The 21784-nt window shown below is 37.6% G+C and overlaps 1 protein-coding gene across 3 annotated transcripts in view; it reads right to left on the bottom strand.

The window, feature by feature from the left end:
- The window catches only part of MARCHF1 (membrane associated ring-CH-type finger 1), a 220953-nt gene that overhangs the window by 139713 nt on the left and 59456 nt on the right, over positions 1-21784 (bottom strand). For all 3 annotated transcript variants that reach the window (XM_031065313.1, XM_031065220.1, XM_031065267.1), the window contains exon 2: positions 6757-6835. The gene's annotated coding sequence lies outside the window, so the exon portion shown is untranslated. The remainder of the gene's footprint in view (positions 1-6756; positions 6836-21784) is intronic.

Genomic DNA, 21784 nt, shown 5'->3' with positions numbered 1-21784 from the left:
AATCACACACACCTCTAGTCCAGCCATGTCTCCAACCTCTAACAAGATGACCAAGACATGTTGCAGGGTGTACCTGCTAAGAAATTCTAGCTGTTACTACAGTTATAACTGTGAGTTCTAGCTATTTATACACAAAAAATACCACCTATCAGGACTATTTTTCCAATTTTACCACTAATAACAAGACAACTGAACATGGAAAGGCCAAGTATTGCAGCAACACTTATGCAATAGTAATGAGAGGTGGCAATAGTGCACAAAACTTTGTTTTCTCAAGATCTTCTATCCAGCTCTGTATGATGCAAGCTATGTACTCTGCTGGGCCACTCAACCAAAAAAACCCAGAAGCTGCTGATAACTCCCAGCTGACAGAAAGCTGCAGATAGCAGCACAAGCAGACAAGTTTTGCTTGTTTATTTACTTTTAGAATATAGACTTCTTTCACTGATTGATCACAAGAGCAGAATCACATCAGTATTCCTACTGCCTTCCTGTCTGTTTGACAGTAATTTCTAATGTCACTCTTCAGGTTGTCGTCTGTTAAATAAACCTTCTGCTAATAGTCACAGCCACAAACCAAGACCTGTACAAAGAGGGTATCTTGAAGAGGGGTACAAAAGTCATATAAAATCTAAAAAATACAAACAAGCTATCAGAGATTCCTACTCAGCTGAAAGTCAATGCTCTCACAATGCACACATGATTTTAAAAAGGAAATAAAAACAACTCAATCTTGCAGCTACACAGACCTGACATTAATGCTAAACTAGTTAATTGAGGAGCAAAAGCACCTCTTGACATTCTAACTGTTTTCTAGCTAGCAATTTCTTATGATTTATGCAGTGTAGGTTTACCTGAAATAGACTACAACAAGAAACCGCAATCAAAGTAATTACAGAAGTATGAATTTGCCTCTCCCATCCAAGTTTAGAGGCAAGAGCTTACACATTTTTTTCCAGGAAGCAGTGAATCCTTAAACCATTCTCACATGAATCAGCCCATAAAAACAGTGCTGTCTTTGGTTCATTACATTGATCAATATTTATCCTCTAGCTCTGTGGAAGGCATAAGAAGGCCACAATCATGACAGTCCTTCCAACTCTACCAGTGGTCTAAAACAAGAGTAATCCTGCAGAATAACATATCCTGAGACAGTTATTTAAAACCCGCCTTCAGAGGAGGGAGACACAACACTCAGTGACACATCAACTTCCAAAGGAAAAAAATGGAAGTTGCTTCTCTACCAATGTGAGGTTTCTCAGGAGTGCTCTGCTTTCAGTGGGTCCAAAGAAGCTCTCCAGAGAGAAATGTGCTTGTGTGGGCACTCTGGAGGTCATGGTGCCCCCCTTGCACCTCTATGACGACACAAACTTTCCCCACTGTAAATCATCAGTACTGGAGTTGAACCTTTTGTCTGCTGGGAAGCTGAAACAAAGTCTTCTGCTTGAAGCTAGATAATATGAGATGTAGACATACAACATAATACTACATCTCACTCAAAACTCGTGTATTTGTTAAATTAGACCATAAAGAATTTTCCTTGTACGTTTTCTGGTATAATTAAGAATCTCGCTCTAAAATGCATTATTCTTTGCAGGACAATTATTTGCAAACAGACTCAGAAAAAAAATAATTTCACTGGCTCTTAATCCCAGGTAACCTTTCCTGTCAAAGGACTAACTGTGGAGTAATATCCAGTGAGTGTAACAAGCAGGTGAAGTAAGAATGACAGGCTACACACCAAAGTTCATTCCTTCCCTCCCAAGTTACTTCTGTAGCATGGTCAAGACAGTCAAGAGGAACAGATGCAAATTCAGTCTTGAGAGAGGCTGTGAAGCCAAATCTTGCTGCACTATTTGGAGGCATATACTGAACCCACACTGTGCCAAATGAGGGAATCAAAACATTTATAACTTTACCCATACATTCTCTAAACCTAAACATAATTATCTAGAGACTTACTAATGATAAAATATATAGAATTAATGTATATTTGCATAACATTGAAAATAAACTAATAAGTTTCTTCTACTGAATTTGAAAAACTTTAAACCAATCAAAAATAACAACTATTGTTCAGAGGTACTCACATCTTGTATCATTTCCTTTCTTCCCTCCCCCTGGACCTCAATTTTTTTTCATTGAAACAGTGTATTTTATCTTCCCTTCCTGAGAATTCTCTCCAATATTTTTTTCTTTTGTTTGTGTTTTTTTCCCCATCAGCTCTTTTTCAACTTTAGCACTGCTTAGGTCATGAGGAGCCATCAAACTCTTTAATTTTTAAGGCATCTCACAGAATTCTCCAGCTTTCCTTAAGTTCAGCAGCTAACGAAGCCATGCCTGGTGGGCTATGAATGCTGTGCACCTGTTGATATCTACAGCACCATCTTGATATCTACACATGCATTGTGAACTGAGATTTAGGAAGTTTATGCCTAGAGAAAATATTAACTGCATACTGACTGTAAAGAATAAAATTTGGTTTAGTTTAATTGATGCTCTTTGCTGTGTCAACATATTTAACTTACAGGACACTTTTCCCCGACCACTACTTTCAGTGAATATTAGGTACCACACACTTTTTAAAACAAAGAGATTTCATGGAGCCTGTCCCCTTATTTCACCTTCAGCAAATCATAGTTAATAGGTCTGATTTTAACAAAGCATGAAATTACACCTCAGCACAGCAAATTAACAAGCAACAACAGGGACAGCTGTTGTATTTCTTGTTGTTATCATTTCAGATATATCTATTTATATTCCTCAGTATACCCCTTATTAAAAAAATCTACATAATAAGTAATGGAGCAAAACACGAAAGACCTTTGCAATAATTCTATTCTCCTTGCTCTGCAATTTAGGTTGTACACTCTTATGATCACACAGAAGCTTACAGTATGCAGAAATGCTACAATTAAAACTTGTATTTCCCTGAATATAGTAACAGAAGCTGACATGAAAACATATGCCTGGTAACGCCTGATATTAAATTTCAAATCTAAGTTCAGTTCAGAAAGACAAGAGGCAGGCATAGGGAGAGTAGGGAAGATTCACTCCCTGGTGATCAGTGAAACCTTAATTAGAGCTGTGCATGACACTCCTTGAAAATTAATGTGATCTGAGGGTATTGGAATTTTCTACAGCAAAAAAGTCTGTGTTAGTGTTCACCAGCTTCCATAGATAGTATTTCAATTCTTACTACTGATTTTGGTAGTGTGTTTTGGGGTTTTTTTCAGTCTTTGCTTTTGATGCACTTTCACTGGACTCTCACCAGGATCTCCAAATAATTGGCCCAACCCTGTAGCTGTGAATCAAGAGAAGGTATTCAAATTCTTTTTTTTTTTCTGGAAGGCATGAGAAGAATAGGTGAAAAGGCTAAGTTCTCAAGGATCCAGAAGGGGAATTACTCAAAGAAAATGAGGAACACTCATTGCTGTGCATCAACAAACATGCCTTTCCTAAATGGGAATAATTTATTGTGCAAACAGAACATTTCTACTCTTAAACTTCTGCCAAGGTGAATGGCTATTATATTAGCCATATTAGCCACTTCTGGTTCATATTTACAACATCTGGTTCTTCTATAAACATATAACAGTAGACTTTGTGCTACTCCTCATTTTACATAGAACATATTATGATGGGCATAATTTTGATCTTTTATAAGCACAGGACTGAAATATTATTTTGATAGTGATGGGCAGAACATAAAACAATCCAATTGCATGGGGGGAAGGTAGAAAAAGATTCTTATTTTCTTACTTGTGGCCTTTGAGTACTTAAAGGGAGCATATAAAAGAGAGGGAGAGTAACTTTTTACGGAAGTGGGAAGAGTTTTAAACTCAGAGGGGAGATTTAAATTGGATTTTAGGAAGAATTTCTTTATTCAGAGCTAGGAAGGCACTGGAACAGGTTGCACAGAGAAGATGTGGGTGCCCCATCCCTGGAGTTGTTCAAGGCCAGGTTGGATGAGGCTCTGAGAAAGCTGATCCACTGGAAGCTGTCCCTGGCAGGGGAGCTGGAATGAGATGATCTTGATGGTCTCTTCCAACCCAAACTATTTTATGATGCTATGATTTGTTAGCCAGCTAATATTAATAGAAATAATGCATAGAAACTCCTTTTGCAAGAAAAATATAACAATTACAAAACTGATCATAATTAACTGCTGTCAGAATCTACAAATCTCAATGAGTTAAGTTGTTGCTTGTCTGTGTATCATGACAGCCAGTCTTACAATACTAATTAATTAATTCAGAAAACTGGCAGGTTCATTAAATGTATAACAGAAAAGCTTCTAATCAATATAAAAATTAGCAGTATGGAATTATTTCTAGCAAAAAGACAAATAAGTTAGAACTATGTAATGGATAAAAATGCTCAGTTTCTCTGTCTTGTAGCAACCTGTACTCATAAAATAATGATAATAACAAAACATCCTTTTCCTCCCAATGTTGTTTTTTTTCTGTTTACACCAATACAATGGTTGAGTATATGAATTACAAAATCAACTGCAGTGTACAGTAAGAAATATTATTCAATATTGCCAGCTCTTTAACTAGACTTCAGAATTGTCTATATACAGTAATAGACAATGTTTCAAATATTTTAGATCAATAAAAACAATAATTTTTTTGCTATTTTGCCCTCAAATGCAGTCCCACTGTTAAAATCAGCATGTTTGCAGGATTCCAAACAATGCATTTGTTGTCTGGGAGGCTGTAAACGTACTTTATTGCTCAGTGTGCAATGTAACACTCAGCATTTGCATCCTGTCAGGGACTTTTCTCCATGTTCTCACCTATGATTTTTCCAAGTCACTTCCAAGTACTTTTGTCCCAACTGTTGTCTTATCTTCACTGAATATAAATATCTCTAATGGATACACACCCACCCACATGCATATATACACATGTGCACACAAATAAAATACTAGGATTTCTCAGGGACATATGAAGAAAATAACAAGGGCAATTAATTGAAAGAGAAGACAAAACTGAAATAAATTAGCCTATTCTATCTCAATCTTATCTCTAATCATTTGTGTTCTTTTAAGGCTACTGTTATGATATGGGAAATCCACCTGACTACCGCTAAGTAATTAAACCTCTCAAATAATACTGAAAATCTGACTAATTCAGTTATTAAGACAGTATTATCAGAGGAGCACTTTTTCTTCTCTCTTCCTTGACTAATTGTAAAAGTCTCCTTCAATTATCCTGAAATAGCCAATCTGGACTCTTTGACAAAACCTAAAGAAATGCTCCAGTGTTGGAGTAATTCTAATGCACTTAGGATAACACAGGACAATTGCTGAAGCTGCGGTGTTGGAGTAATTCTAATGCACTTAGGGTTAGGATAACACAGGACGATTGCTGAAGCTGCACCAGTGCTTTGTGAATATTTATATAATAAAAACATTCCATTTCTACTTCACAACTCAAAGTGCAGAATTAAGATTTTAATTTCTAACAGATTTGCTTGTATTGGTACTTACTTTATGGTTGCCTCAAGTTACATCAGAGTAGTAAAGAGACAAAGAAGCACATTTTGAAGAAAATCAAATAAATATCAGCAGGTTTTCTGAAGCTTCATAAGGTGCTTGAAATGTGGAGGGCTACTGTTTGCAAGTTTTTATTTGGTTGAAGATTTTACGCCAAACTAAATTACCTATGTTGCCCTTGTACAGGCATTGCTGCTACTTTAAAATAGAGTGTTAGATAATGAAAAAAATCTGAAATTATTACTTTTAAAGGATTAAACATCTACTATCAGTTTTGAAACATTTTTCAGTAGTGCTTTACCCCTTATAATTTTCAAGAACTTGCTATCTAGGTGATGTATAGTTCAACTATGATAATTACATACAAAAGGGAAAAAATTAACATATTGCTGAAATTGTAGCTTGCAAACTCCCAATCTCCTTCAGGCTATACTTATTTGGCATATTTACATATTTTCAAATTATATCTTTTGACAGGGACTAAGAACTTCTGTATTCTGTTCTAATCTCTGACACCACCCACATGAATCTGCCAAAATCAAGCCTAATGGTTTTGGTTCCTTGTGTAAAATGGATCTTTTAATATTTTTCTTGCAATTTTGCTAAGAGAGCAAGTTCATATCTCCCAATTTAAGTATTTTGATGTAGACAATTAGACTCAGGATGAAAGCCACAGTTTAAATTCATAGGTGGAGTTTGTTGTGAGATATATACAAAATTAAATGAGTTCATTTTAGCTTGAAGAAAATTCTTTGCCACAAGTGACACAATTGTAAAGGGCACTATCATATAATTTAACAACTCTGAATCCCAAAGATGTCTCAGTCACAGCAGGCACCTGCACATGAAATCTCTGCAAAGAGCTTTTAGTGGTAGTTTCACACTCTCATACAAGTTTGAATAATTTTTACCCTTTACTTTTAAAATAATTTCTGAAAAACAAGTAATTGCAGTTCAGAATGCATCACAGTGGATGCAAAATCTGTAATGAAACAGCATGAAAATCTTGCTCGTTGGATTCTAAACCTTAACAGGTTTTATGGAAAATGTGAGATTTAGTTATTTACTTAGAGGAAAAAATGTTTGTTTGGGCTTTACTAAAATACAGAAAGTGAATAATAGCCCACGTTACCACATAATGCACTTGGAAAGGTTTTCTTCACAACTAAGCTGCAAGTCAAAATGCCAAAATAAAGTTGCCTTTTCCCACCACAGTATGTTTTAACTTTCAACAAGAGAAAATAGGAACTTACAGGTAAAGCGTTCTTTTAGAAAATTTCTGCTATGACAGAGTTTCACATGACCTTTCACATTACTTCCTGGGTTCATTTCCTAGAAGAAACAGAAACAAGACACACATGAAACCAGTTGCAATGTTAAAATAGTGTCTATTTCATTGCCTTAAAACAGGTTATGAAGCAAGGTTTGGGAAAATTTTGTAGGCTGGTGTCTTCCAAAAGGCATAACCTAAAGTAAAAATTCTGGACTTGAAAAGTAATCTTAAATAACTTTCATCAAATCCTGTACCAGATACTGATATCCATTAATCTTTCTGTAGACTTTCAGACCGACTTGAGAGTACTCCTTGACCTCCCTGAGCACAGGGAAACCACACATGATTAATCGCACTGGTACAAAAAGCCTTTGCATAGCCAGCTAACCCATATGGCATTGGTAGGATAACATCCAAAAATAAACAAAGCTGCTTAATAAAACCGAAAAAAAGAAGCCAAAATGTGCGATTAGTTCTCCAGCAATGTTTTTATACGTATTTGTTCACAAAACAAAGAGTAAAATACATAAAACACTTAACTGAAATAGTTATCTCATAAGAATAGCAAATACAAGCTCTGTCCTGCAAGGGACTCGAGCCAGCAAAAGAAAGGAGATGCACAGGCACCTGTGGTGGGCATTTGCAGAGTGAAGCTCCCTGCTGGGGGCAGTGAGTCCCACAGCTGCTGCTTGGGGAGGTTTGCAGCCTGCTGGACACTCAGGTCAGGACATTGCAAAAGGCTGCTGCAGACTACAACCCTGTGCTGCTCTTCCATACGAGCACTGGAGATGACACCTGAGGCAATGAAGAAAGCACTGAGCATTGATTATGCTGCTGGTTATGTGCGGGTAGGGGTCAAGTGCATGGAGACCCCAGGCAGTTTTCCCCTCAATCCTTCCAGAAAGGCAGAAGGGTAGAAAAGGAAGTAACAGATCCCATAAGAATTTGTTGCGCAGTTTGGGTGGGCTACGGGGCTTTAGATTTTAAACAATCACAGGATCTTCTACAAGGACAGAGGATGGCTTAGCAGAGATGCTGTCCACATAAGTGGAGAAAAACATTTTGTCAACAGGCTGACCAACCCAGTAATGAGAATTCAAACTAGAAATAATAGGAGTAGGAGAGCATGACCAGCAATCAAGAGAAAAAGTAAAGGACCAGGCTGGCAAGCAAAGTATGGAGTAATATCAACAGGAAGAAATTTGTAAGCAAAAAACCAGGGCTGTAGGGGTCCCACCCCAACTGTGTACATGTAGATAGGGAAATGCCTTCCAGGCAGAATTATGGTAAAGGTATTCTATCTTTTCTGGGGAAAAAAAGCATGATTTTGTACCTCTTCAAATAGCCTGTTTGCTAATGCACACAGCAGAGCAAACAAGACAAATTAAGAGGTCTGCATGCAGTTAGAGAATTTCAACTTTACTGGGATCACAGACATGGGTAGATAGCTCATATGAACACAGAAAGTTTCTGCTGGTGCTGTGCAGCATAAGGGAGGCTATGGAAAATGGTCTCACTGTCACAAGATATGAATTAAATTATATGTCCTGATGGAGACCTGTCACAAAAAGATATGAAGAAGGCCAATACACTGAATGCCCGTTCATCCTCACTCTTCACTACTAAAACCATCCCTCAGCTATCTCAGGTCCCTGAAAACCATAGGAAAGCCTAGAGCAAGGCAGATTTCCTCTTAGTGGAGGAGAGACAGGTTAGGAACCATTTAAACCAACTGGACACACACAGATCCATGGGCCATAATGAGATGCACCACACATACTGAGGGTTGGCTGATGTCATTGTGAGAACATGCAATCACTGAAAGATCAAAAAGGATAACAGATCAAGGTGAGGGGAGAAAACCCTGAGGACTGAAAGAGAATAAATATCACCTCTACTTTCAAGAAATTCAGTCCCAGCCTCACCTTAACTCCTAGGAAAGGAATGGAGAAAATAAACCTGAAAGCTATTGCCAAACAGAGGAGGGACAAGAATGTATTTGGACATGGTAAGCATGAATACATGGAGGGGAAATTGTGCCCGACCAACCTGATAGCCTTTCACAATGAGCAGGCTGACCCAGTGGACAAGGACAGAACACTGAACATAGCTTATCTTGGCTTTAATAATGTTTCTGTCACAGCCTTGCATTGTCTTCCTCCTGAAAAACTGATGAAACACAAAATAGATGAATGGAGAGTAAGGCAAACAGAAAAGTGACTGAACTGCTGGCCAAAAAAGGTTGTGGATCAGCAGCACCAAGTTCACTAGAGGCTAGTCATCAAAGGCACACACCAAGTGTCAATACAAAAGCCAATACTGCTCAGCAACTCATCAATAACTCACAAGTTGAGACAGAATGCATGGATACTACAAAACTAAGAGTAGCTGATACATGCCAGGTTGTCCTGCCATACAGAAAAACCCTGACAGGCTGAGAAATGGGCCAACAGTGACCTCATGAAGCTCAATTCAGGGAAAAGGAGAAGTGCAGCACTTGGCAGGAATAACCCCATGCATGCTGGCAGAAAAGGACCCGAGGGACAACAAGCTGGCTGTGAGCCACCAGTGTGCTCTTGCAGCAAAGAAGCTCCACAGCAACCCTCGCAGCACGAGGAGAAGCATCACCAGTACACTGAGGGAGGACATCCCTCCTCCCTCCTCAGCTGCTGAGCCATCCTGAATGCTGCAGTGAGCTGCCCAGAACTGGGCCCAAGAGAGACGAAGAGTTACTGCAGCAAGGCCAGCTAAAGTTTATGGAGGTAAGTAAAGGATTGGAGCACTTTTTGTATGAGGAGAGGCTGTGAGAGGTGGGGGCCTTGAGAAGAGAAGACTCAATGGGATCTGTCCTATGCTTATAGACACCTATCAGTGGCAGAATAAGGAGGGCAGAACTTTTCTCAGTGGTATCAAGTAAAAGGACAAGAGGTAACAGGCACAAATTAAACACAAGATATCCAATTTAAACATAATGATTTTTTTTTCTATGGGGGTGGTCACCCAATGGCACAGGATGCCCAAGATGCAGCTCCATCCTTGCAGATGTTCAAAACCCCACTGGGCACAGTCCTGGGCAATGTGTACTAAGTGACCCCATGACCCTGCTCTGACCAAAGGACTAGCCAGTCTCCAGGTCTCTTCCAACCACAATAATTCTACGATTCTGGAAAGCAATTTATTTAACTGGACTCTGCTTAAAATAAATTGAAAAGAGGTTAAATTAATCACCCATGAAATCTCTTCTCCACAATGCATGGGGGAAAAAAAGCACAATCAGCTAGTGTAAATACACTAGCTGTACTACAATACTAGTACAATACAGCTAGTGTAAAAGGCTTTAAAAGGTTATAGCTGAAAACTAGAAATATACAGGAACCCTGATGTTAATGAATGTCAACATGTCTTTTGGACTCCTGGATATTGATGGCAAGATTTTAAAACCATAGATTAAAAGCAACAGGAGAAATTCAGATACTCTGATCCAATTAATTGTCTCTCTGTCTGCAGATATTCAAAGCCCAGCTGGATGTGTTCCTGTGTAACCTGCTCTAGCTGACTCTGCCTTGGCACGGGGGTTGGACCAGATAATCTCCAGAGGTTGCTTTCAACCCTAACATTCTGTGATTCTGTCATTGTGAAAGATAAAAATTTTCTCCAATAGTTCCTGCTGCTAACACTCCTAGTTTCCCATGAGGAAGCAGAACAAAAAGAAACATAGAACTTCAGGTAGGTATTCACATCTGATATTTAAAATTGATTAATAACAAATGCATCAAATGTATTTCCTTTCATAATGGAAAGATATACCGAAAAGCACACCAACTTTGCTCTGATCACTCAAAATAGTTGGCTAACATGCACTCTAAAAATGTGAATCACCTCCATGGTGTTCAGTGGAATAGAATTTCATGGCCTTTTATACTAAATACAAACACCAACACTTCTGTAAGCATTAATAGGTTTATGACAGCATTTCCCAAAGAATTGTTCCACTCATGTGGAGACATCAACCTGTGGAATAAGTTTTATAAGTCATGAAGAACAGAAGCACAATTCGACTGTAGAAAATCCGAAGAAATATTTTATAATCAACATATTACTTAGAGGGGAAAAAAACCCTTTAGCAGTTGAAATCAAGGGATCAGATGAAGCTTTTATTTTTCCGTAAGATTTTTCTTTATGCAAGTTTGAATTTGAATTGTTGAAAAGATATGACTACAAATTATATTTTAAATTTTCAAATTACCTATTTCCTTAAATAAAAAGTAAACAGCACATGCCTATTTTGTATGTCGCCAGGCAAAACAAAGAATACAAGTTAAATAGAAATACAGTTTATTTCTGCAGACAGGTACTCATACAAAGGCACGCTATATGTAGACAGTCACATGGGCATCTTTTGTGTTCATGTTGCTATGGAAACAAACTTTTGTGTAATCAAACATGATTACAAAAACATTCTAGCTCTTAAACAGAGTATGAGCCTTATATTTTTTTATTTCTCAAATCAAGGATAAAAACTGGTTTATAAGGTTACAGAAGAGCTGCCAGTAGCCAAGACCATGTGAAGCTAACAAAATTATAACATCTTAAATACAAAGATTTTTCATTTCATAGTGTTTGTGTACTTAAATGTAACTTCGGAGACTAGCCTCAAACAGCAGTAGATTATGGCATACAGTAAGGACACCACAGATTTTGCATTATACAGAAGATGAGGCAGATAAACCCAGCATTTTCTTTGATTTCTTGGAAACAAAATTTATTGAAAACTTTCACTGAAGAACTACTCATATCAAACAGCATACCCATTAAAAAAGGGCAAATCAAAGAACTATGTTATATAGATTTAAGTTCCTGTTTCCCTATTTTTTCACAGAGCATTAAACAATCTCTATTCAATACCTGTATCTGTTTTATTTATCTTGGTCCATCTGCTCTGCAAATGTTCTTGCAAAGCAGTTTCCCATGGCAACACCAAATATCACACAGTCTCAGTCTTCTGTCAAAGCCCTTCTAACTGTGCCACTCCTGAATTTCAAACAGCATATTTTTCTGCAGTATTTAAGTAAACAATAAATGGAGTATTTCTTCAAGCAAAAAAAAAAAAATCCACATGAATGAAATAAATACCCATGAATAAGCTCCTCACTTCAGGCATTTATTTTTTATTTTATTGTTTTAATAATTTCATTTTTCAAGAGCATGACATTTAAATCATCTAAGGCAAGGTGGGATATACAGGTTATTTAAAAACCCTGTCAATCTGATGGTAGTTTTTACTTGATTAAAATTTCAAAATCATTAGGTTGCACGTAGGAAAACAAATTGTGCAAAAGTTTTAAAGAATAAGGAAATAATATGTTGAAATGTAAGTTTTGGAATGAAAAGACCACAATGGCTGCTTACTGTGGGACAACTTCTGATAGACATAATCACCTAGAAAATATTACTAGCCAGCCCCTCTAATTTTTACATCCTCATATTTATAATGATCAAAGAAATGTAAATAAGAGGAAAATTTCTCAATACATTTTCATTCAAGATAAACCAATAACACCAATTTCATGAAAGTAACTCCTAGTTTAACTGAGATTCTATCTTGAGAACCCATTCTCCCTGAATTAAGACATGGAAGAAACATACATTTTTAAGTGAAGTTCTTCTGAAAAATTCTCTTGAAGTAAGCATCAAAAAATCCCAAACTCTTCAGTAAATATCACCCTAGTCCTGAGCACACTGATTCTGTGTGAAATTGCAGCAGAAGTGTTGTTCAAGCTGTACATTAAAGAAAAAATGTTCAGACTTAGGAAAACTAGCCTATTCAATTTCTAAGTTTGATATCTTTTATTTTAGATTTGTCTGACCAAAACCAAGATCAGCTAGGAACAAACCCTGTGGAGATCTGAAAAATAATCAGACCTTTTGGACCATTCCTATACCACAACACTTTAGTTTATGGTAGTTTATAGCCTACAGCTACTTCAATAACTACTACAATTTAGCAATCTCAGGATCCACAGTAAACAACAGGATTAAATTCCCACAATAATTTTCCATCAGCATCCCCTCCTGTCCTGGTTATGGCTGGGATAAAGTTAACAGTGTCCTTAGTAGCTGGCACAGTGCTGTGTTCTGGATTCAATACAGGGATAATGTTTCTGACACGCTCCTGGTTTTGGTTGCTGCCCAGCAGTGCTTACCCCAAATCAAAGACTTGTCACTGCCTCGGGCTCTGCCAGTGAGCAGGTGGCACATGAAGCTGTGAGGGAGCACAGCTGGGACAGCAGATCCCAAATGGCCAAAGGGATATCCCATACCCCAGAATGTCACATCCAGCATATAAACTGGGGGGAGCTGGCTGGAAGGCACCGATCACTACTTTCAGAAGGGCTGGGCATCCATGAGCAGGGGGTGAGAATTTGTAGTGTACATTACTTGTTTCTCTTGGGTTTTAATCATAGAATCAGTCCTCTCCCTCCTTTTCATTACTATCAGTATAATAAGGATTATTTATATTTTATTTTGTTTCAATTATTAAACTCACAAACCCTTAATCCATAAACCCTACTTTTTTTTCCTGATTCTCCTCCCCCCTGGAGGGTAGAGGCAGGGAGTGGGTGAGTGGCTGCCTGACACTCAGTTGCCAGCTGGGATGAAATCACCCTACCTTTCCCTATAATTTCCTTGGGTTATTCTTGGGTTTTCCAGGCACACTCATCTGCTCACCTTGGAACTTGGCCCAAACATGTTTTGCAGATTAGTCTAGATTTCTGGTCTCTATGGTGAAATTCTGTACAATGATTCTGCTATTTTTAGTTAGAAAGGCTTCTTTACATGTTTTAGACATAAACGACACCATGGACTAAGGAAGCAAAATATGGCATTTCTACAGAGCACAGGGCAGATCTACAAGAGGAGGACAACTCAGCCAGTCTGTTGTGCATGCACCAAGTCAGTCTACTTCATGAACACATGCAAATATTGCTGGAGGGATAAACCAAAATACAAATACAAGAGCCCTCTGCCTGCAAATAAAAGCAGATAAATATGCCTTTACAAAACCACCTGTATGCTCAGCTGCTACCTTTCCTGTGGTTTACTACCCATGAGCCAAAGTACATCGCCTACAATAATCTGTGCACAGACAGGAACAAGAGATGAATTTAATCATTCAACTCTACAAACTTTTATTCTGCATTTTCAATAGGCCATTGAAATAAGCCTGTGGATTTATGAGTGACATGTTTATGATTCTAATGCATTTTATTTTCCAAGCAAAGACAGGTAGTAGAACTGATTCCATCAGTCACTAGGGTCATCCTAAAAACTGCTAATTCAATCCCTAATTTTCTAAGTCTAACCATTAATGTGTTTTATTACTCTTTACTGTATACGAAGTGTTTCTCTTAAATATGTATGTTGGTTTTCTTGGCTTGTAAGAAAATCAAAGTTAAAAATATTTCAGCCAAAATTACAGTGAAAGGTATAAAAAGAACAATAAGTTTTCATCAAACCACACATACTTTGTGTTTACTTGTCCATAGGAGGATTCAATTTTGACTCATTTTAAAATACCATAGTAAAGACATCAGTGATGAAATTACCTGTAATAGTAAATTGCATCACATGCTACAGCCTGTGATACACGTGAGATGAACTGGCTACAAACAGAGCATGTTTTGAAAAATATTTTTCAAATATGCTACTTCAAAAGTTATGATTTAATCTAAAAATAAAATAGAAATTCTTAGAGGACTAACATCCTGCTTTTTCTGAAAATCTGAAAGGCTATAATAAAGACTTTAAGTTATTATAATCTATTCTGCAAATGGCTAAGCAGCCAGGACCGTGTTCATTTATGCTTTGTCCTTTTAAGCTTTCAGGGTGCTGTGTAGCCATAGTAACTATGCTTTTTCTCTGCAAAATCCATTAGCTGGTTTCAATCAGGGATTCAATACTACCATAATCAAAGCCAAAGATGAAAAAAAAATTGTGATTAAGAAAAAGATTGTTGGTGACGATTCTTTTAAAAGCAATTTCTGCATATCTATGCTTTATACACAACAGCAAAAGAAACCAAAAGATTAAAAGGACATCAAAAGATAAATTCAAAATTAATTTTAAAACTAGGTTACCATCAGGAATTACAAACTATTTTCTCAAACTAGACAGTTCAGAAGACTAGGATGAGCTCTATCCTGCATCCTATTTGCATGTTGTTTTTAGTCACAACAGCACTAAACAACTTCAAATGCCAGCTCAGTCCTGACACTGGTTACAGATAAACTAAACTAATGACATTGCCACTGTTTGCTTGAATCCTAATTACAAGAAGGTACACTTGGTAACCAGGAGGCACATTTTTTGCAAGCAATTGGTATATACTCCACAGCTGGATTTTGAAAGTGTAGGAATATATTCCACTAACCATTAATTTAAAAACAAATTCCTTGAGTCTTTGCACTGGGTACCATATTCCTTAACTGAAAATTTTCATTGCTTCCTCAGCTATTTTACTGTTAGTTCATCCTCTGCTGATTGTTCAAATTCCATTTGCTTCTGCATTATATTAGAATCAAGCACGATTCAAAGATAAAATATCTGCCATGACAAGAGTGTGCATATTTGGGCTGGAGAAGGGGAGGATATCCCCCAATAAAAGAAAATTATCCATAACGGTATTTTATTTCTGCATTCTAGCTCCATATGCTGCCATAGCCCCTCTTGTAACAAGCAGCAAGAATGGCAAGGCTGTGGTTGTATAGGGTAAAGAAAGACTGCAGGACTACTCTTAAGAGACCACAAAAATTGCAAAGCGAACTCATACTTGCATTCAAAAGAATTTTAAGAAATAAACTTCATGAGTTACCTGAATCTAAGCCTTCTCCTTTTTCCCTATAACACACAACTCGTAAAGCCCTGACTTCACTGAAGTTATCAGCAAAACTGCCATAACCTTCACTAGAGCAAAGATTTCACCCCATGTATATTTAATGACAAGGATGACACAAGAGAGGATTAAAGGTCACACTTTCCCTATCACTACAGCAGAGAACAAAGTCACATCATCATGGCTCCTACACCCAGCTTGTCCAAGGATTCTGTGATCATCAGCTTGGCCCTGGTCTACATCAGAATGACAGCACTTTCTAGAAGTCACAGCGTAAACAACACTAACAGTTTCCAGGAGTTCAACTCTCAAAGAAAGATGCATAAAATGCTTCTTTTCAAGTACTCTCGGTTCTGCCTTTCAAAGAAGAACTGCCAGAGGCTCACCTTTACTTCAAAACACTATGAGCATACTGAGGAAGGCAGGAATGTCCTCAACAGAACATTTTGACAAGAGACCTTTTGTCATTAGCCGCGACTGCACAATTTCACCCAATCAGCTACAGAACAAAGTACTTCTGTATATATTGACAGAATACTCCATGAACTGAAATCTCTGCAGAAGATATACAGGTCCTTTCCTTTTTCCACCTAGTCATCCTGATGCAAAAACTCACAACAGGAAGCAGCAACAGATGGTAAAAATCACAGGAAATCAAATCCAGCCCTGAATAATATTCGGAAAAATAAAATTACCAAAAAATAAAAACCCTGAAATCAAACCAAAAACCAACCAAACAAAAACTGCAACCACAACAAATCGGAAAAGCTTGAGATTTCATAGAGTCTAAACATGCCTGCTTAGGTAACTTTAACATTCACCTACAGTTACTCCATAAAATTTTTGTCAAAATTTGAATGCCATTTTTCCTTCTTTTTCTCAATAAACTAAGAGAGACACCAAAATTTTAGGGCAGCTATTTTCATAGCGTTTTTTCCTGGATTTGGTTAAGGTGTTAATGCCTCTAAAGATCAAAGAATAACCCACAAGTTTTAAATTATGAGGAAATACAAGCTACACCTATCTTTAAAACCTGAAGTACCAATGAAAATAAACTTGGAAGAGAACTGGTCACTGGAAGTTTCATTTTGTTTGGCATTAGAAAACAAAGGAACTTCACACCATAAGAATGCCCATATGTCATCTTCATCTGAGGGAGCTCTCTAAGGATGTTTTCTACGTCCAAGGACATCACTTCTTTCACATAAACCTCCCTGCTTACGCTCCATTCCAGTATTTGCAGTTGCCATAGTTACCATTTTGCATGACCACACTGTGAGTGGTGACCTCACATTCCATAAATCCCCAAAGGCTCAAAGTTTGCAAAATATTTCAAGGTTTGTGCAAAAATTTTGCCATGAATTTTCACTAAAACACTGCCAGGTGCCAAGGCACATACAAACAAATGTATCTTTTTGAAGACTATATGTATATTTTATTTGCGAACTTTCAGCCACAATGACAATATAGGAAGTGAATGAAGGTACAGGAATCAGAATCACAGCAAAAGTCATTAAATATATTCTAAGAATTTCAACATGCAATTTTCATTATTATTTAAACAGTTTTAAATAAGGAAGGTGACCCAAGTGGAATCAGGTTTCCTCTTTCCAAATTCCAAAAAAGACAAACAAAAATCCTTAAAAATTCCTGAACCACAAGTTAGTAAACAGGACCCAAGACACAGCATTTATGGATTTACCTTCCATAGATGCTTTCATCACAGCTACCATGAACACAAAAGACACAATTAGAAACCTTTCTCTTGAGCTTGACAGATGGCAAAAACAAACCATGTCATGACCATAGCAGATAAGTCACTTAACTACAGTATCATAATAAACAAAAGCAGATCTATTGGATTTCTGCATGAGATTCCACAGCTTAGCCCTTAAGAATAGGAATATAAAGAACTCTAATTAGAGGAATTCTGTGCTGTGTCTGAAATGTTAACATTATACAGATTACTACTGACTGATACATAAAATTCAGATACGCATTACATCTCTCCAAGAAGCAGAATTTCTAGAAATTAATCTATATTTACTAAATGCAGTGCTGGACCTTGGACCCTGCTAGAAGCTTCCAAAGAAAAACTCTTGTCCCTACTTCTCCTGCAGATGAAAAGCACACACATGATTATGGAAACTGTCCTACCTTCCAAATACGTGATTGTCACAATAAATATAAGGAAAAGATTGAATAACTTGCAATAGTTTCTTTTAATGAATTATAATAAACTACATCCCATTCAGTTTGTTCTATTCTGTTAGGTCAGATGCCTTACATGACACTCAACTTTTGTGTTTCCTACACCCCAAATCAAAAGAGAACATGATGAGATGAAAGGAACCCATCTGGATTACATGAATATGATGCTAACAGGGAAAGGGACCTAATGGAATTATGAAAAAATCATACCCATCCACTTATTAGCATACATAAAACTTTTAAATTAGAATTTTTTGTCACAGAGCATCTCTAGCTCAACAGTTGACACTAAGGATCAAATGTGAGAGAAGGTTATTTTCATATTCATCCTGTGATCTTTCATATGCAAAGCAGCATCACCCTGTTCCTTATCTCTCAAAACTGCACTCTTCTATGAGCACACTTGAAGATTCTGCATTGGTTTTAACCTTAGAATAACAATGACTAAAAGCCATCTGTGACAGCCCAGCACCTTGCCATAGATGCATTTATTTCCCCGCTTGTTATGTTTGGCATCTTTCTCACTTAGAATGTCACCAGATTTTTTTTAAGTTACTCTTCTGCTGACACTAACCCCACAGATCTCAGGTTTCCCCATGCAGACAGAGCAACTAGAAGGTTTCTTGTCTTTCCTCCCTGTCCTGACAGGAAAACAAGAGGACACTGAAAGATCAGTGGATTATCTAGAGCTGGATGAAGCAATTGTTAATGCTTCCCATGGACCTCAGAAATTAGGAAAACAGATTTCTGTACTTGTTGATTGGCTTTTTAGATGAATTATTGGTGTCTGTTCACAGACTACTGCATTTCCACGTGTATTTAAAAATCCTTGCTCACACCAACAGCTAGTATTAATCAAATTTTCCATCTAAAATCAAGAGTGATCAACAATGAAAACTGTCCACAGCACTGAGCTCAGAGCACTGTGGATCGGAAGCACCAAGTCCAGCTGTAGGCCAGTCATCAAAGACACACCCCCAGGAGTCAATAGGAGAGCCAATATCCTTCAATACCTCCCTCAGTAAGTTGCAAGGTGAGACAGAGTGCCCCTTCAGCAAGTTCACAGACAGTGCAAAACCAGAAGCAGTGAATGCATCAGCAGGTTGTGCTGCTATTAAGAGGAACCTTGACAGGCTGAGAAAAGAGCAAAAGACATGAAATGCAACCAAGAGGAAGTGCAAATTCCCGTTCCTGTGGAGGAACACCAGGCACCAGTATGGGCTGGGGGCCAAATTGCAGGGAAGCACCTTTGCCAAATGGGACCTGACAGCCCTGGTAGACAAGCTGACCGTGAGCCAGCAGTGTGCCCTCACATCAGAGATGGCTCAGAGCCCTTGGCCTCTCCAGGAGGTCAAAACTGGGGCTTCTTTCCCTCTGTTCAGTACCAGTGAGAAACATCTGGGGGGCTCACTCCAGCCTCAAGCTCTCCAGTACAACAAAGCACAATGAAGGAAGTTCAGTGAAGGGCAACAAAGATGATTAAGGGACAAAATCATCTTTTTTTATGAGAAGCTGACAGAGATAAAGGCACTCAGCATGGTTAAGAGCAGTCTCAGGGGTGGGACACAAAAGAAAGAGAGAGACTGGCCAGTGATGACCAGTCAGGACAGAGGGAATGGGACACAAACTGAAATACAGGAAATTACAGTTAAACATCAGGAAAGCCTTTCTTATTGTCACATTGGGCAAACACTGGAAAATGTCACCAAGGTGGATTACAGAGTCTTCATTCTTGTATAAACTCAAAATATTACTTGATACAGCCCTGCAGTCCCTTCTAACCTTAACTATTCTGTGAGTCTCTTAGAAATGAACATGTCTGGTTTTAAAATAGGGAACCCAGGTGAGGCTTCTCACCCACACTCAGAGTTAAAAGTGTCTACACAGTGTTTTGTTATGATCCACACTATGTTCTTGCATAGAGTCAACTTTATGAGGAACTGAACCACTACATTCTCATTATGTCTGTCACTTTGAAAGTAATTATTCTCATATTGATCAGCAATGTTAGTGCTCAATTATTTGTGAAAAAAAAATCTTGAAATAAATAAACTAGGAAAAAGTATTTACAGGAATGAGTGTTCTGTTGTTTTTTCTCAATTGCCTTACACTATAATTTTTTCATAATGTGAACACTTCGATTTCATTGTGTAGATTTTTCAAAGTACCATCTGTTTTTCAAGTCCTCATAGATTTTGCCATTAATAAACCTAAATCCCTGCCATCTTCATTCACTATACAAAATAGGCATTGCACAGCACTCAAAATATGAAAAAAAATCTGAAAGTTTGAAATTCTCTATAAAGCAAGCTGTATCTCTCATTGTGCATTTCCTACTTATCAGACAACTGTTTTACAATTTAAATGTTACGTCAACTCATCCATAACCTTCTTTTATGTTCTATTTCAACACTTTGTGAATAGAATATTAATCTATCATTTAAATTAATATTTAATTGAAGAAAACTGAGTTCTCTCAGTTCATGAATTTGAGAATTTAGAGTACCTAGTTGTCAAGTGATATCCAGAAAGCAGTCATGAGGAAGAAGTACTACACATACCTTCCTGTCCCCAAATGCTGGCTCCTATTACAGACCTTCATTCCTAACACAGCAACAGGGAGTCATTCTACTTCTCACTGAAACAATTTTTCCCACCTACATATCCAGCTAGAATTTTTTCCTCAATTAAAATCATCACTACCTTATTTTTCTTTATGCTGACTACATTTAAACCTAGGTGTCTTCCAAGCTTATTTAAGAGGAGGCTGCTAAGATGACCCTTCTCCTAAAATCAAGGAAGGAAGTAAAAGCGGAAGAAAAAAAAATAGGATTTTTGAGGTATTACTGAGTTGCAACTGTTTATGAATCTACATCTGCAGAAACCAAAAGAAAGTCTAACACAGGGTGAAGGATACATAACCATGACAGGGTGCATAAACTTCACTAGGTCACAGAGATCCTGGTACTTGCTTCCTCATGACAATAAAATACACTGGGGGTGACTTAGAAGTAAGAGAGGTGTCATAACACAGCCTTTGGCTTCTGTACTATGATTTCTGCAAAGAGCAAATAAGATTTGCTGTCCCTGATGGTGCCACCCTGAAGCAGCATTTAGGTGACTGCATCTCCTAGTGTGACTCTGCTAAATTAACAGAGTCTTACTTAACAAGCTAAAGCAAGTACAACCACAGCTCCTGCATATCTAAGATGCAATACAATGAAAATGCTGTCCTGAAGTTGGAGCAAAACATTTAAGTTCATGCCTCAGGCAATCCAATTTCTGGAACAGGAGAAACATTCAAGGCACTGTCTGACCAGTACCAGCCTCACTCACTTAACATTTTCTGTCCACAATTCTGGATACTATATTCACAAAATCTCCACTGCATTACTTCTTTTCTCTGCTAGGGAGGGTGCAGTATTATGCCTTGACATTAATTAAACCAAACCACAACACTATAATTGGTCCAGAAAAATTGTGCAACGTACTTTTCCAGACAACATGTATCCCCCAAATTCCTAAAGTGAACATTAAGAAAATCTTAATAAAAAAACTGCCACAAGACCAAAAGCATTTTTAGCTAAAACTTTTGTTTTCATCTTTCTCAGGAAAAAAACAAAACCAAAAAAAAAACCAAACAAACCCAGCTCAATTTTACATATGCACAAGCAAGGTACATCATCTCAGACTTTCTGCCTAGTAAATACTCAAGGAATACCAGCATTTCAACCACTGCTACACTGAGGCATCCTACACATCATAAACTCAAGATACTATTTAGCTACAGAAAACATGAAAATGCCATCATCAGTTTGTTCCTATATTTTTTCCAGTAGCTGACTTACGGAGATCAAGGGAGCTTCACTAGAATTGAAAAAGGGTGTTAAGATCTTAAGGGGGG

The sequence above is a fragment of the Geospiza fortis genome, unplaced genomic scaffold (assembly GCF_000277835.1).
Source record: "Geospiza fortis unplaced genomic scaffold, GeoFor_1.0 scaffold40, whole genome shotgun sequence".
In the NCBI taxonomy this organism is placed as follows: domain Eukaryota; kingdom Metazoa; phylum Chordata; class Aves; order Passeriformes; family Thraupidae; genus Geospiza; species Geospiza fortis.
The sequence above is the reverse complement of the archived record's forward strand: the minus strand, read 5'-3'. Positions and strand labels throughout refer to the sequence as shown.